The 18,079-nt window shown below is 32.9% G+C and overlaps 1 long non-coding RNA gene across 1 annotated transcript in view; it reads right to left on the bottom strand.

The window, feature by feature from the left end:
- Positions 1-349: 349 nt before the first annotated feature.
- The window catches only part of LOC143253485 (uncharacterized), a 32,995-nt gene continuing 15,265 nt past the window's right edge, over positions 350-18,079 (bottom strand). Inside the window, exons 2-3 of the long non-coding RNA XR_013029666.1 lie at positions 1,593-1,859; positions 350-756 (exon numbers count right to left, since the gene is read on the bottom strand). This is a non-coding gene — a long non-coding RNA (uncharacterized LOC143253485). The remainder of the gene's footprint in view (positions 757-1,592; positions 1,860-18,079) is intronic.

Here is an 18,079-nt window from a genome sequence, read left to right as displayed (position 1 = left end):
TTGCTCTGTGAGCAATTATCAGACTTGAATGTGGTAATCAAATGAAGTCAACCACCAGAATAATCTCTAATTTTTATAAATATTCATGAATTTTTTTAGCATTGTTTCAGTTGTAAACAATTATTCTAAGTTTTTCTTTACATGAATTGATTTGTTTGTTTGTTTTGTGTTCAGACAAAATTATTTTTTGTTCGTACAAGTATGTCTTATATATTTTGTAATAATTTTTTGAAAAATTTTAATATCTTGTGTTCCACTTAAAAATATGTTTGACAACTGTTTTATTGAAACAAAACCATTTCTTTCTAACCTTGAAAAATTCAAGCTATAATTATCAAATTATCTACCTAATTATATTCTCTCTTTGAAACAAACAAACTTTCAAGATGTCTTAAAAATTCATAAAAAGTAAAATGTATTATAAATATTTGGGTGAGGCATTACCTTTATCCCAAATAAGGCATCAGATTTCAAGTCATAAACTCTGAGATGATTGTAACTCTTCTTACAAATGATTGGACCTGAAATTAACTTAGAACAAAATATTGCTATCGTTTAGAAGTTAAAAGTGTGCATGTAATTAGTATAAACTTTAACAATAGACAATATCCAACAATAAAAAGACGTTTCCTCTGTTATCTGTTGCCGAGTTATTACAAGCCTCAACAATGGGCAATGTACAGCTATGTTCTGGGTGTTGTCTGATGACAGCTCACGAGTAAACAACACTTTATGTGTTATCTGAACATAGAGTAACTGAAAAAAAAAAGAGTAGTTAAGTTTATTTCAGGATAAAAGTATAATTCGGTAAACGTTTTAAAGAAAGATCTACACACACAAACATATATATATACACACAATACAATATTAGACAGAGACTTGTTATTAAAGCAATCGAACCGGTTTTTACACGTTTGACACCAAATAACCAGGAATAAGAACATATTCATCCATCACGTTATTTACATAACCAATTCATCACTATTATACGTAACATCTACAAATAATTATTAAATACATATTTAACATGATTGATGTTTCAAAGTAACGATTCCTTTAACTATAATCAACAGAAGTAACAGTTGTAAAATGTTGGATTAATTTTAATATATTTATTAAAACATTCCAACTGTTGTTTGGCAAGTTTCAATTACATTATTAACTATTATTTAATTAAAAGTGTGTGTTATACAATAATTATAATATATATATCACGCAGGAAAGGAAAAAATAACACATTATTCGAAAAGAAAAAATTCAAAATATTTTGATTTATAATCAGCCATCGACATTCTTGAATCTAACTTTTCAAAACAAATTTAATTTACTGCTTTGTACGCTCCAGACTTTTCTAATAATAATTCGTACTTCAATCTATAAAAGACATGACGTAATAATTTCTATTTATTTATTTTAAGATACGAAATATGTTGATTTCTTTGTTTGTCAAACCGATAGAGGTATATAATAGTCTTTTATTAAAATATGGTTTGGTTTTAAGCTTTAGGTTATAGCAATTTCTAACTCAAGTTTTTCACTGACATTTTAGTATTATTATCTAAAGGATTATAGATGAAATTTAAATACTTAACTGTATAGTTCTTTACTATTGAGGTTTGATAGTTGAATGACACTGGACTTGAAATAACGATACACTGCAGAGATCTTTACTATTGAGATTTGGGAGTTGAGTGACATGAGACTTGTAATGACAATACACTGAATAGCCACAGATGCTAAATACGTTTGGTGAATGTAGCTACATCTACTGAGAACGTTTAGTTGAAAGTTCTTGGTTGTGATACTACCCATCTGATCATAACAAAAGCAGCAAGGTTGAGTGGCTACGGTAACCAGATCTGTAAATACAATGTTCTGGTTGTGGTGACAAAATATCAAACAGATCCAGTAAACAAAATAGAAGCTGATTGTCGGTGCATATAAACGATTTAATCTAAATAAAAACCAAGTTTTGGAAATTAGCTACTAAATTCAAGTATAGTTCATAATTAGTTTCTATAATGAATGGTAATTCTTAATTAGCTACTAAAATCCGGTATAGTTCATAATTAGCTACTAAAATAAGGTATAGTTCATAATTAGCTACTAAAATCAGCTATAGTTCATAATTAGCTACAAAATTACAGTATATTTCATAATTAGCTACTATAATGAATTGTAATTCTTAATTAGCTACTAAAATCCGGTATAGTTAATAATTAGTTACTAAAATAAAATATAGTTCATAATTAGCTATTAAATAAGATATAGTTCCAAATTTGTCCCTAAATTCCGGTAGAGTTCATAATTAGTCAAAAAAATCAGGTATAGTTCGTAATTAGCTACTAAAATAAATTGCAGTTCATAATTAGCTACTAAGATCCGGTATAGTTCATACTTAATCTTAAAATCAGGTGTAGTTGATAATTAGCTAGTAAAATCAGGTATAGTTAATAATTAGCCACTAAAATAAAATATAGCTCATTATTAGCTACTATAATGAACTGTAATTCATAATTAGTTACTAAAATCCGGTATGGTTCATGTTTAGGTAGTAAAATCAGTTATAGTTCGTATTTAGCTACTAACATCCGGTACACTTCATAATTAGTCCTAAAATCAGGTATTGTTCATAATTAGCTACTAAAATCAACTACAGCTCATAATTAGGCTACTAAAGTCAGTTATAGTTCATAATTAGTTCTAAAATCGGTTACAGTTTATAATTAGTTCTAAAATCAGCTACAGCTCATAATTAGTTCTAAAATCAAGTACTGTTGATAATTAGATACTAAAATCAGGTATAGTTCATAATTAGTTCTAAAATCAGCTTCAGTTCATAATTAGTTGCTAAATCAGCTATAGTTCATAATGAACTTGATGTATTTTTGGACATTCTTTGTTTATTTTCAGTTTTCTTGTTATAATCTTTAACATCAGTACGTCTTAAAACTATAACTTCTTTAATAACGAAACAAGAAGTTAAAATAGCCGAATCTTGCGAATAAAAACAAGTTACGAAGCTTTTAAACATTACGTTTTCGACTTCAGTTGTTAGGTCTCATGAAAGTTACACTTGAAATAAAGTTTTATTTTTAAGATTCACGGGGGAAATTTTATTTGTGTTGGATCGTGTATGACATTTTCTTTCTCTCTTGTTTCGAGATGTGCGGTAACAGATCAAAATTTAAATTATTCTTTTCTTCCTTAATTAACCAATGAAAAATCTCCCTGTGTAATATCACAATTTATTAGCAAATCAAATTTTGCCACGTGTTTACTTTCATGTGAAGAATTTTTTTCTTTCGACTGCTCTTCTTCCTTTTTTTGAAATATTTATTAAAATGTTGTATTTAATGTAACATTTCGAGAGCAACGTCAGAAAATACGTTGTACGATAAGATTCGTGGTTCTGTCCCTGCCATTGAAAAGTTTTGTGCTGAAGTAACTAATCAAAAAGGTTAAAAGCAGACCAAGATCTGCTTGTAGTTAGTTACTCAGAATGTCAGATACTGCAGTTGATTTACATTCTTATCTTCATAACGTATTCTTCAACGTTCACATTAACTTTAGAGTTTAAATGTTGCATTTACTACTTTTTAACACACACTAATCATCACTTCGGTTTCGAAACTTTTCCTGATACAAACGGTTATTTCCTGTTTTTAATACTTAAAGAAGTCGTTACACCTTGAACCTCGTAGATCCTCACCTGTCGGATTTGGTTAAAACAGGTGTTTGGTCTGACTCAGCAACAGATAGCATGCTGTTTTTATTACAATATTGAAAATATAAACCTTAATTCCTGGTCGTAAAATATCAGATTTAAAGAAGAGACCCTAAACTATTATTTTGTCTTCCTTTCATGGCAAAAATAAGTACAAACTAAATTTTCTACATGATAAAAATGATTGGTAACTACAGATGGATTTCACGTTTATATTTGCTCAACGTTTAACCACCTTCTTCACGAACTTTACAAACATTCTACAAAGTTGTTAGCATGAGGTGATTACATCTTCTGAATGAGACATGCGTTTATAGTCTTTGTAAAGGCAGTTAAATATGATCAAGACTTGTGTTTAGAATGTGTTAAGGTGGTTAGATATGATCAAGACTTGTGTTTAGAATGTGTTAAGGTGGTTAGATAAGATCAAGACTTGTATTTACAATGTGTTAAAGGCGGTTAGATATGATGAAGACTTGTATTTACAATGTGTTAAGACGGTTAGATATGATGAAAGCTTGTGTTTAGTGTGTTAAGATGGTTAGATATGATTAAGACTTGTGTTTTCAGTCTTCCACGAACTAAAACAGGATGAAAGAATATCTTTAGTTTGTACGTCATGTCAGATAGTTTGGAAGCTGCGTCTGATAAGAACTGCTTGAAACGTGTTTTCAAAACCGTTACATAAGAGAGCTTGGAGACTTCTTAAAGAACAAAGTGAACACTGGAATAACAATATGCGTAGTTTATAACCTAAGATATTAACGTATTAATATTTATTACAGATTTGATGTATAACCAAGCATGACAAGACGGCAGTGACTATAAATGAACTGTCTTCAAATGTGTTACTTTCCAACCAAGCATAGCGACATCTTCAACTGTTTTTGTGAAAAAAGTGAGACACAAGTAAGTTCTACGGTTATCATCTATAGAAACTTGTTTTTGTTTCTTATAGATCTAATATTAAGGATATAAGCCAAAAAACCTAGTTAAATTCCAGGTACCAACAAACCTTAGAGAAAGAGTCAGTAATTTGATAATTCTTACTCGTATAATTCTTATTTTTGCTGATAATGTCACGTGAATATACTCAACTTCGTAAGTACCGAAGTGTCTCAGTCAGGCTCGAATCTGCCTTTGTCACGTGACCAATGATGTACTGCTATACTAAATCTGTCCAAACAAAGCAATTTACACAATTATGTAAAGATAGGTTATTTTCTGTCGTATGATATATTATCAGATCGTTATAATTATTTTCAAGTTTATGAAACAAAATAGAACAGGCATTAGTGTTAATTTGTGCCCTGTGAATAATATATTTGTTAGAAATAAGACTGATATTAAAGTCTATTTTCTTTTCCCCAGAATCACGTCACCTATTTTCTTGGTTACTACGATTTCTCTTTTTATAAAAGAATATTTGAAAACATCTGTTATGCTATTTTTCAATTTTCATATCTCTTCTTACTTTCTCGAACTTCCATTTGTTATCAATTTTTTTCAATAGGTTATTTATTTTGAAAAGTAAGGAGCGCCAGTGATCATGCCCTTGACTGCGTCACCCACTTCCGGAGCAGCGGGAATAGCAGTCAGGGTGACGCACCCACTGGTCTCACGAGGACACAGTTCTTCAAACTTACGTAACGCCGCCAGAGGGCGTGCTACGGGTAAATAAAGCAGGTTTAATATCTAACAAATAAGTTAGCATGTTAGATTAACGTATGTTAGATTTATGTATGTAATACATAAAGATACAAAGAATACAGCTTGAGATAAAAATAAAATAATGAAAAATATTGTTTATTATATCACAAAAAAAGCAAACCTGACAACATCACTGTACTTAAAGAAACTTTGTTTAAGAATTTCTTATAAATACCAACAGTTGTACAGAAATTTCTATTGCTATGAAAAACATAATCAACTTTATAATATTTTCTGAAGATCAGTAGAAATAGGCACTCAACTCGTAATCCAAGGGTCGCAGGTTCAAATCCCCATCACACCTAACATGCTTGCCCTTTCAGCCATGGGGACGTTATAAAGTTATGGTCAATCCCACTATTCGTTCGTAAAAGAGTAGCCCAGAAGTTGGCGACGGGTGGTGATGACTAGCTGTCTTCCCTCTAGTCTTATACTGCTAAATTAGGATTAACTAAACTAAACTAAACTAACGTGGCAGGGGTTCAGTTTAGAGAGAGAGAAATCAGAAGAGGTCTCTCCCCAACCGGGGTGTTCAGGAACGTTCTGGTTCCTCTTCGTCCCCTTTCGTGGATTGTTATTAAGATTAAGTGGTAGTTTTTTTATTTTATTTTATTTAATAAATTAATTATTGTTATTATTCTTGACTTTTTGGGTGGAGGATGTCTCTCTAAATGTTGTCTTGGGTGGAGGCAAAGGCAGCAGCGGAAAGAAAGGCCGGGACCTGTCCCGAAAGGAAGAAGTTGAGCAGATGTGAACATGAATATAATTCATTCAAATCCAGATCAAATCAAACGGCACGATTCAGGGTCTGGCAAAAGAGTTGCCTGGGCTAGGAACTAGAAATCCAATGCCTAAAGATTTTGATGTGGGGGGAAACGGGAGTGCCCCGAGAAAACCCACTTTCACAGGACAGGCGCCGAAAGTTTTGCCTGTCGTGTGCCCTGTACCTGAAAAAAAGGAATTTATGTTAATGACATGGATTTTATTTATTTAGATTCTTTATTGAGTGGATTGTGATTCTTGAAATATGTTGTAAGGTGATATGTATTTTGTTGGTGCACTTGATAATTTGTGTAGTGATGCCGTTAGTTTGTTTCTATTTTCTGCTTTTAGATAATATTTGAGAGAAAGTTCTGTTATTCTATCTCTTATAGTTGGTAAATTACTAATTTGGTGTTGATAATTTGTTGGCGTAAATGATGGTAGGTTGAATGCAGATTTTAATATTCTGTTTTGTTGCACTTGGATTTTCTGGAGTGTGTTGTTTGACATATTGTATGTTACTTGACATCCGTACTCTATTAGTGGACGGATGTAAGCCTTGTATATTTGTATAATGGTGTTCGGTGCGCATTTCGATTGTCTACCAGTTATAGTCTTTAGATATGAAATCCTTTTTCTGATTAATGAGTGTATATTGTTTATATGTTTTTTCCATGTTAGTTTTGTGTCGAAAGTGACGCCAAGGAATGTGATGTTCTTGCTCATGTTAATGATTGTGTTTCCAAGTGATAGTTTTATTTTTTCTAGATTTTTTCTTTGCTTCTTTAGTTTTCTATAGAAGGTGATTGCATGTGTTTTTGTTGGATTTAACACGACTCTCCACTTGTTGCTCCATGTTGAGACGTTGTTTAGTGATTCTTGTACGCGAGACATGGCCATTACTAGGTTTCTGGAGGTGCTCCAGATTGCGATGTCATCTGCGTATTGTGAGTTGTGTGTGTATGTTAGATTTGGAAAAGATATGTCACTGACGAAAATTATGTATAGAAGTGGAGAGAGGACTGATCCTTGGGGCACTCCTGCCGTTATATTAAATGATTTGGATATAGTTAAAATTAGGATTTGTTTGTTTTGGAATTTCGCACAAAGCAACTCGAGGGCTATCTGTGCTAGCCGTCCCTAATTTAGCAGTGTAAGACTAGAAGGCAGCTAGTCATCACCACCCACCGCCAACTCTTGGGCTACTCTTTTACCAACGAATAGTGGGATTGAACGTAACATTATAACGCCCCCACGGCTGAGAGGGCGAGCATATTTGGCGCGACGCGGGCGCGAACCCGCGACCCTAGGATTACGAGTCACACGCCTTACGCGCTAGGCCATGCCAGGCCTACTAAATTAGGAACAGCTAGCGCAGATAGCCTTCGTGTAGCCTTGGGCGAAATTCAAAACAAATAAAACCAGTAGAAACATTGCGTTTACATGAAAGAACTAAATTAATAAAATTATAACTCTGCTATCAACCATATTGTAGTCTATTTTAATCCGTGTGAAAAGTTCATATTAGGTTATTTTGTTCATAATTTATATTTTATTGTTTTGATAATGATGCGAAATTGCTTTGGTAACATTTCTTATTATTAAGCAACCTGTCACGAATCGTTTAGTTTGTTAGTAAGATGTGGTTTTAACATTGTTACAGACCTACCATGAAAAGTTTAGTTTGTTAGTAAGATGTAGTTTTAACATTGTTACATACCTACCACGAATATTTTTGTTTGTTAGCAAGATGTAGTTTTAACATTGTTACAGACCTATCACAAATGGTATACACTGTAAGTTTGCACTTTGAAGCATTGTGCCACCTGTAAAATTATAAAACACAACTTATAATCTTGTGGAAACAGACTTAGACAACAATAAAACTAATAAGAATGATCGTACACGTTTCGTTAAATATTATGATGAAGAGATGAGAAAAATTGATAAAACTAATATTAAATTAAAAATTAACGTTCTCTTTTCCCTGAAAGTTATGTTTCGCTTGTAGTTATTATTAAGTTCCAATGACAGAAAACTTCCACTTTATATCAAAATTGGAGCTAGTAATGAGTACAAATAAACAAATATCTTACTGATACGGCTGTACTTACAGAAATTATAATGCATTGTTTCATCAGTTTGGTACTTACCGTTAACGATATTTTCGGCCGTAAATCCAATAATATCTCACGAAGTTTAACACCTTAGGAATTTAACATTAATTCAAGATCCATATTATAAGTTAACCATAAAAAAATAGTGTTTATGATAGGAATATAGCATTAAGTATTTAAAAAAATGGATATATTAAACATTTTAACCAACAGTGTTAATGACAGTAAGACAAAAGGAGTATAGTATACTTACTTAATGCCCCAAATTAACTAGTGTTAGCTTAAATAAATGCTGTTATTATAAGTTCTTGATATATAGGCCTAAAAATGAAGCATAATTAAACTGATTTTGGGAAGTGTTTAGAAATTTGTGAATTAAATTTATAATAATGTCTTCCAGTTAATATTCACGCACTAATTTCATAAGCGGAATATTTCGTGGATATATATTTCATTTGTTTGCTTCTTAAATGTCGTATTCTAGAGATATCTACACGAGCCTTTACTATTTTCGACGTGGATTAGAGGTAAAACAGCTAATTAACACCAACTCTAAGGGTTACTCTTAGCTAACGAAAAATGGAACTGCCCGTCAGCTTATAACGACCACACAGGTGAAAAAAGTCTTAATCGCCACTATCATGCTAAGTCCTTATATTAAACAAGATATTTAATACCATCAGAAATAGTCACTGCACTTATGATGGTAAATAACTGTGAATAAGGTAAACCCGAGTTCGAATGTGTTTTGGAATCAGATGAAAAATTCTTGATTTTAGTATTTCAAAACACTACTACGTTTATTTAGTTTGTTTGATCCTGATGTTCGCACTAGGGATATTTGAGCTTGCTGTCCCTAATTTATCAGTGTAACACTAGAGGGGCTAGTCATCATAACCCATCACCAACTCTTGGGCTAATCTTTTACAAACGAATAGTGGGATTGACTGTTACATTGCAACGCTCTCAAGACTAAAAGGGCGAGCATGTTTTGGTGGAACGAGGATCGATCCAACGACCCTCATACCATGACTCGAGCGCCTTAACCACCTGACCATGCTGAGTGAGCCACGACAGAGAGGGAAGATTCCTATACTTTATCAAGTAAACGAAATTACAGAAGGGTCAGAGTGCCAGCCAAAGTTTTTTTAGGGAAAAGAAGAAAACGCGCACCAGATTTTGCGGTCTTGGTTGCGTTATAAGCGTGACAGTCAAATACCACTGTTATAGCAGACAAAATTAAACCTCAGGTTGACTGCTGGTCAAATTTCAAAATTAAAGATGACGTGAGAAAATAACCTTCAAGTAACTAACTGAACATCCGTAAACAACAAACAACAACAACAAAAAAACAACTTACAACAGCGATCTTTGGTAGCAGAAATATATTCCAACACTATCCTTGTTGCTGTTTAACGTGTAGACAACCGGTCTTACTACAAAGGGGTCGTTTAGATGGTTCAATATGCATACTGAAATAACGTGAAGATTAAATAAGAGGTTCTTGACTTGAATTTCACAAATCATAACACGGGGACTAATTTATTTAGATGGTTCTATGGTTACATATATAAAGTGATTTAAAAAAAAACCTGTATTTATTAAAGGACCACATATAAAAATGGCTGGTCATAATAGAGAATTGACCGTTGACGAACTAAACTATGATCTGTAAGAATATTACTTTTGAAATGACTATACTATCATTGGTATGTATATTACTGTTGACGGTCTAAACTATCACTGGAAGTATATTACTGTTGAACAGACTAGATTATCATCTGTAAGTATATTACTGATGAAGAGATTAGATTATCACTGACATGTATATTACTGTTAAACAGACTAAACAAGCATTGATGAGTATACTACTGTTGAAGAGTATATACTATCATTGATAAGTGCATTTCTATTGAGCAGACTATACTATCATTGGTATGTATATTACTGTTGACGGTCTAGACTATCACTGGTTAGAATATTGCTGTTGAACAGACTAGAGTATCATTCGTTGGTATATTACTGTTAAAAGACAATATTGTCATTGAAAAGTATATTATTGTTGACGGTCTAGACTATCACTGAAAATATTTTACTCTTGAACAGACTAGACTATCATTGTTATGTATATTACTGTTAAAAAGGCTATACTGTCATTGGTAAGTATATTACTGTTGAACAGTCTATAATGTTATCAGTAAGTATATTACTGTTGAACAGACTATACTATCATTGGTTAGTATATTACTGTTGAACAGATTAGACTATCATCTGTAAGTATATTACTGTTGAACAGACGAGACTATCACTGGAAGTATATTACTGTTGAACAAACAAGACTATCATTGGTATATATATTACTGTTGACGGTCTGGACTATCACTGGTTAGAATATTACTCTTTTGGTCAGGACTATCATTGTTAAGTATATTACTGTTAAACAGATTAAACTATCATGGTTATGTATATTACTGTTGAACACACTATAATGTCGTTGGTAAGCATATTACTGTTGAACAGAATATACTATCTTTGGTATGTATATTACTGTTTATGGTCTAGACTATTTCTGATAAGTATATTACTGTTTATGGTCTAGACTATTTCTGATAAGTATATTACTGTTGAATAGACCAGACTTTGATTGGTATGTGTATTGCTGTAGAACAAACTATACTTTATTGGTAAGTGTATTACTGTTGTACATACTATACTATCATTGGTAATTATATTACTGTTGAACAGACTAGACTATCATCGGTAATTGTATTACTGTTGTACATACTATACTATCATTGGTAATTATATTACTGTTGAACAGACTAGACTATCATCGGTAAGTATATTACTGTTGTACATACTATACTATCATTGGTAATTATATTACTGTTGAACAGACTAGACTATCACCGGTAAGTGTATTACTGTTGAACCGACTAGACTATCATCGGTAAGTATATTACTGTTGTACATACTATACTATCATTGGTAACTATATTACTGTTGAACAGACTAGACTATCATCGGTAATTATATTACTGTTGAACAGACTAGACTATCATCGGTAAGTGTATTACTGTTGAACCGACTAGACTCTCATCGGTAAGTGTATTATTGTTGAACAAACTAGGTAATTTTAAAGTAGTTGTAAACAGAATAAAAGTTTGATTAAACTCCAGGTGATTAAGACAGTTTGAAAGTGGTAATAGTTAAAAGTAAATTTTTGTTCGTAGAGACTTTCTAATTTCAATAACTGATTTATGTTTTAATTTATGTTTTGGTATTGTAGAATATTACGGACAATGTATGCTATTTACACAAAGGTTGTACTTTGTAATATATGCTAGACAAGTCGTTTTATTAAACATAAAGTTAAAAACACTTCTGGTTATTATAACTTATTAGTATCTTCTTATTTTCTTTAAAAATTTGTTGAAGTTTTGGAATTTGAACATGTCTTTGACATGTTCGTGAGTACAAAAAATTGTTTATACCATGGAATCTTTCAACTAGGATTCTTTGATATATTTACTTATATTTACTGTTTCTGTTGACTTACTGATCAGTATAGATTTCACTTCTAGAATGAGAATAATTTATAGAGCCTGGTCACGAAGACAGCAGAAATAAAATATAATATTACTTATCCATTATCAAGATTATTACCTATATTTTAAATTCCGCCTTTTATTATCAGTATTATATTAGAGATATGAAAAATGTTCAGTCAGTTTGAAATAATATTTTTTCTCCTCTTCCTTTATATGATTAAAGATTAGACTAATCCAGGCCTCTTCCTGAGTCTAAGATTCAGATAACATAGTACAGAGATCTTTCCATCGTCTGTCAACAGAATTTGATTGCTCAAGAAAAAATCCGTCTGTATTGTGCTCTCTGAATACTTTGTACAAGGAGCTTCGTGTTAAGAAACGAAAAGACGTAAACCAGGTAGGTTAGACGAACCTTGTTATCGTGTTGTTCGTCTCCAAGGTAACTCTATACATGATTTACAACCACTTCTAACCCAGAGAATGAACACAGGTAACGATAATGAAACACTTAGATTATTAAAACTCGCTTTTGACAAATACGCCCTCTGTTGATGTCGACACTCAGCGACCCCCAGATGGATATCTAAAACTGCTGACAAGTTAGGAAGACGTTAGGACTTAAGACGAATTAACTAAGAAGGAATACGAAAGAAATCATTTCAGTTAGAGACGAGAGATAGATAATTGTTTTCAGTTAGAGACGAGAGATAGATAATTGTCTACGTGAAAAGTTCCGAAATTGTCTCAGTTTAATCGAAACCCTTCGTTGTTATGATAGTTTCTTTAACGTTTGGTTACGTTTATAGTAATTTATGTATTCCTGTCTTGAATGTTGCTAAATAGGCTTAGTGAAAGAAGTTTCAGAATCAATAATTTATATCTTTATTATTCAGCTGTAGTCGATTGGAAAGTTTGTGAAAACTCATAAAATTAATTTCGTCGATAAAGTGCTAGAATGGTTGAAAAGGCCATTTCAAAGTTTTCTGCTATACGTTGTTTTTTATAGTCGAAACTATTCACTTTGTTGAAATGTTAAAGTGACGAAAGTTCATTCAAGCCAGTACTTGAGAAACATGATATTCTTTCGAAGTTAAAAATTGAACGATAAACGAACAACACTATGCCAGTAAGAGTCTGCAAAAGATGTCGCACTTACAGCGTTCTAATACGGGGTAGGTGTGGGGGGAAGTAGGCGGCATGGCCAGGTCGTTAAGGCACTCGACTCGTAATCCAAGGATTTGAATCTCCGTCACACAATGCATGCTCGCCCCTTTCAGCTGTGGGAGCGTTATAATGTTACGGTTAATCCCACTATTCGTTACTAAAAAGAGTAGCCCAACAGTTGGCGGGTGGATGGTGATGTCTAGCTGCCTTCCCTCTAGTCTTACACTGCGCAGACAGCTCTCGTGTAACTTTACTCGAAGTTCAAAACGAACCAACTGATACGGGGATCTCTCCCCCTAGGTGGACACAACAGATAACCAGATGTAACTTTGTTGTGGAAACAAGCAAACTATCTGTTGAAATTAAACCAAAAATTTCTAAGCATCGGGCCCATTTTGAATAATTTACACGATCTCTATGAAATAATAAAAAACAGTCATCCAAAACCAAGAAAACGTTTTTAAGAATAATAAAAAAGTCACTCTGATTGGATTAATGTTAAAACTTTTATTCCCAAGTGAGAGAAATCCCAAAATTAAAATGGTGTACTTGTCACTCAGATAGTGTGAAAATGAATCTGATCTAAAACACAACTGTTCAAGACGACAAAGTAAGGGAGCGTTCATGAGATTTCAGTCACATCAAAATTAAAACACAAGAATAACAGAAAATAAAGAAAACAACAAAAAGAGAAATACAAATAACGAAACATTTCTTTGTACCAGAGACTTAGATTTAAACTGTATATCATTCGACGAATGATTGTTAAAACCTGTATCATTAACATACTATCTGAAGGAAATATCAAATTGAAGTACCTCACAAGTTAACAGTTTATCTGAAGGGGATATTAAGTTGAAATACTTTACAAATTAATAGTCTAAGTTAGTTTTTTCAACCACGATAACTCTGTACACCCCAACATTAAGTTCACTTGTGAACAGGAAGAAACTAACCAAATAGCATTTCTTAACCTCTAAATCACTAGAACTGTTACACAATTCAAAACAGAAATGCACAGAAAAATCACCCATACTGGATTATACATTCCCTGGGATTCAACACGTGAAACAAAACGAAAACTCAACATATAAAGAAATTAAATAAACGCAGCCACAAAACTATGTTCACCTGATAAAATTAATGATGAAATCGACAAAATAAAACAACTCTTCACTAACACCAACAAATTCTCTCAAAAAACCTTGAAAAAATTATACACGCACATCTAGACCAACAACGAACAAACAACAATAAATCCCAAGATACAACAAACTACAAAACCTTATACTGCTGCATACCATATGTTCCCGACATCAGCGAAACAATAACCAACATTTGGTAAAAAACGTATAACAAAACACAAGATTCCAGTAAACACCAAATTTATTTAAAAACCAGGGACAAAACTAAAGTCCATACTATGTAAAAACTACACTGACAAACACAACACCAACATAATTTATAAAATACAATGCAACAACTGCCACGACTTTTATATTGGAGAAACAAGCAGAGAAATGGAAACTAGATTCAAAGAAGAAAAAATCAAAAAACCACCACACGTTTTTTAACACTGCAAATCAAACAAACATAACAGTCATAGAAAACATCCAGATACTAAGTCGGGAAACAAATATAAACAAACGCAAAATCAAAGAAGCCCTACTTATACAACAACTAAAACAAAATTAAACCAATATAAAGAAACACCTTTATACCTATACTAATTAATAACCTGTCATCTAACTGCAACGCCCCCTACAATCCTGTACCCGTTAACACTCTCGTCCCTAAGACGTGTGCCCGGCAACCTTTCAACTTCTACTTATCAATAAAAGTGTTAAATCCATACCAGCCATTGTGAGATATATTTAAAGTTTGCCATCTATTTTCTATTCTTGTTTGGAGACATGATGAATATTAGAAGTGGGATTTAGACTTAGCGAAGTCAGAAGGTTTAGCACGAAACGAATGTTTTCTCTTTTGATGGTAGTCAACAATGATATATAGTAAACAGAGTTTTTGGTTACCGCTAGATGTCGTATTTTGATGAAGAGTAATTTTGTTAAAGACGACAATTGAAAATGTCTACGTTTTACGATTTTTCCGCATAGCGGCTGATAAGCGGTAGTGCAAGATATTATATTTAATATTTTCATTGTAATACTCACATATCTTCAAAAACAAAATGTACTCGGTTAGAGTAAAATAATGACAGGAATTTCTCTTTCTTTTTTGTATTTTAAGTAAAACCTAACTAGTTACTGTGATAACTTTGGTGTTAATCTTTAACTGCTGGTTTAATATAGGCTCTACATGACTCAAATGATGTTTTTGGCTTTGATTATGCTGTGTGTCATTGCGTTATACGATCACATAAGTAAAGTCTGAAGCTTAATGGTCAGTACACCACAACATTGTGCCCAATACGTTCATCTCATTTCAATTATTTTTTCAGTAAGTTAAGGTTCGTTTCTCAGTCCATTAATATTTCATCCTGTTCTTTTTTGTCTTTGAAACTAATTTACGTTTACAGACTAACTTATCTTCATCTAGCAAAGAATTGAGGTCATTATTGTAGTCTCTGTGTTACAATAAACACAAGAGGAAGCTGGGATTGGAATACAAAGTGTGTTGAATATATTCTTCGGTTAAATGTGTTGACATTAAGGGGGAAGACAAGAGTGTTATAGTAAATATAGGGGTCAGCTCTCCCTATCTTTTATAAAATTAAGACGAGCTTTATTATTTGTGGCAACTTTTGTGTTGGGTTTAGGTTTACCCATTTACGTTACTGACTCTATCAGTGATCTGGTGATCTTATCATTACTGCCTCTTTCAATGATCTGGTGATCTTATCATTAGTGACTCTTTCAATGATTTATTGACTAAAACAGCAACTTTAATGAATCGTAATAACCATCAGACATAACCTTTAGTTAAATTTGACCATTTTAAAACTTAATCCCAAACAAATCCTGGATCCATAATTCTCAACTAATGCTGGGTTTCTTATCTTTAACCAATTTAAAGAATTTGACCAGAGTTGGATACTTCATCCTAGATCTCTAATCCTCTGTCAATTCTCGATGTCTTATCCTTAATCAACCCTATATCTTAAATCCTCAACTAATTTTTAATTCTCAGCCAATTCTAGAACCATAATATTCAGCCAACAGTAGATGTCCAATCTTAAGCCAAACTAAGATCTCTTATTTTTTTAGTTAATTTTAGACTATGTTCCATTAAATTAGCCCGTCATGGCTAGGTGGGTTAAGGCGTTCGACTCGTAATCTGATGGTCCCTGGTTCGCATCCCCGTCGCACAAAACATGCTCGCCTTTTCAGCCGTGGGGCGTTATAATGTGACGGTCAATCCCACTATTCGTTGGTAAATGAGTAGCTCAAGAGCTGGTGGTGGGTGGTGATGACTAGCTGCCTTTACTCTAATCTTACACTGCTGAATTAGGGATGGCTAGCGCAGATAGCCCTTGAGTAGCTTTGCGCGAAATTCAAAAACAAAACAAACCATTAAATTAATAAAACATTTCGAAAGAATAAATTATACAAATTGTTTGTGTTGTTCATAATATGTAAAATTAAAGGTTTTGGAAATATTTTATTTTGTTTTTAAAATCTCCAAAATCGAAGTTTTATTGACTTTGAATCAATATCTTTGGATCACAGAGCTGGTATATTAGCTTTACTTAATAGATTTAGATTTAAAATAAACCAGTTTTAACAGAGCTGGCACAGTGCCACTTCTTTGTGGCGGTAAGTGAGCCTATAATACTGAGGTTTGAAAACAAGTATTTGAGCAACAACTACCTCATTGTCTTGAACCGACTAAATTATTTTTTCGAACAGATTTTCATCTCATACATTCGGTGCCTTACAGATAAATAGGGTTACCTTTCGGATCTATACTCGCTGTAGGCTCGGAAACATATACCTTCTGTAGCCGTGGCGAAAATAAGGGGCACACTAATTTAATCGTTTTGGAATACATATTATACTATAAAACATCCTGTTACTATTGGGACAAGTTAAACAACAGCCAACCGGGTCGAGGGAAACTAGCTCTAGGCAAGAACATCCAAACTTGACCCCCCAAAAGAAGTGACGTCTTTCAGGAATGGTAGGAAGTTAAAGACACGGCATCTGAGTTATGAAACTTCTGACTCATCAATAAAAGAACTGTCATTTCACGAGAGGGCGTGCGTGAAAGGTCATTTTCTACGTGCAAATCATGAAGTGTAATGATATGAAAAGGTTAATCTATATCGCGACGTCTTTTGGAAACTTAAAATATGATGAAGTGTTTTATGCTGTTGGAATATTGAGAGGAGAGGACAATAGAGTGAATGTGGACCGAGGTTGGTTTTATTGTTGTGACTCACTTCTCAGTAATGAAAGATACTGCTGATAAAACCAACTGTCCTTTTACTCCATTTTTTACTGAAATTTTAGTATAGCTTTAGGGCTTATTTTAGCCCTTAAATTTGGTATTTTGTTAAACAAAACTAGCTCTTTATGTCGTAAAGGGAGACTAATGACGTCAGATTCATGAACCACAGTGAAGTAAATAATATTAAACACTCTTTAGTCCAAAAATATAAACCTCAAGTTTATCATACACAAACGTAATATAAACCTTAAGTTTATTATACACAACGAATAGTGGGATTGAACGTCACATAATAACGCCCGCACGGCTGAAAGGGTGAACATGTTTGGTGTTATGGGTATTCGAACCCTTAACCTTCAGATAAGGAGTCAAACGCCCTAACCACCTGACCATGCTGAGACTACCACATCCACTTTAGACAAGTTTCTAATTCTCACTTGGGTAAAATGAAAGAATGAAACATTTTAAACCCCACGCATTGTGTAAAGCAGAATTGTGGAATCTATAAAAACGTGTTTGGAATATTGTTAATTTTCTAAATTTTGTACTGAATAAATAGTTTATTTCCAGCCGTAAGTAAATTTCTTATTACTACCTTCATTACAAAGTGTTAGGCTTTTATCTATCAACTTCATATA

This window comes from Tachypleus tridentatus, chromosome 6, assembly GCF_004210375.1.
Source record: "Tachypleus tridentatus isolate NWPU-2018 chromosome 6, ASM421037v1, whole genome shotgun sequence".
Taxonomy (NCBI): Eukaryota; Metazoa; Arthropoda; class Merostomata; order Xiphosura; family Limulidae; genus Tachypleus; species Tachypleus tridentatus.
Note: the sequence above shows the minus strand (reverse complement) of the source record. Positions and strands in the feature narration are given on the sequence as shown.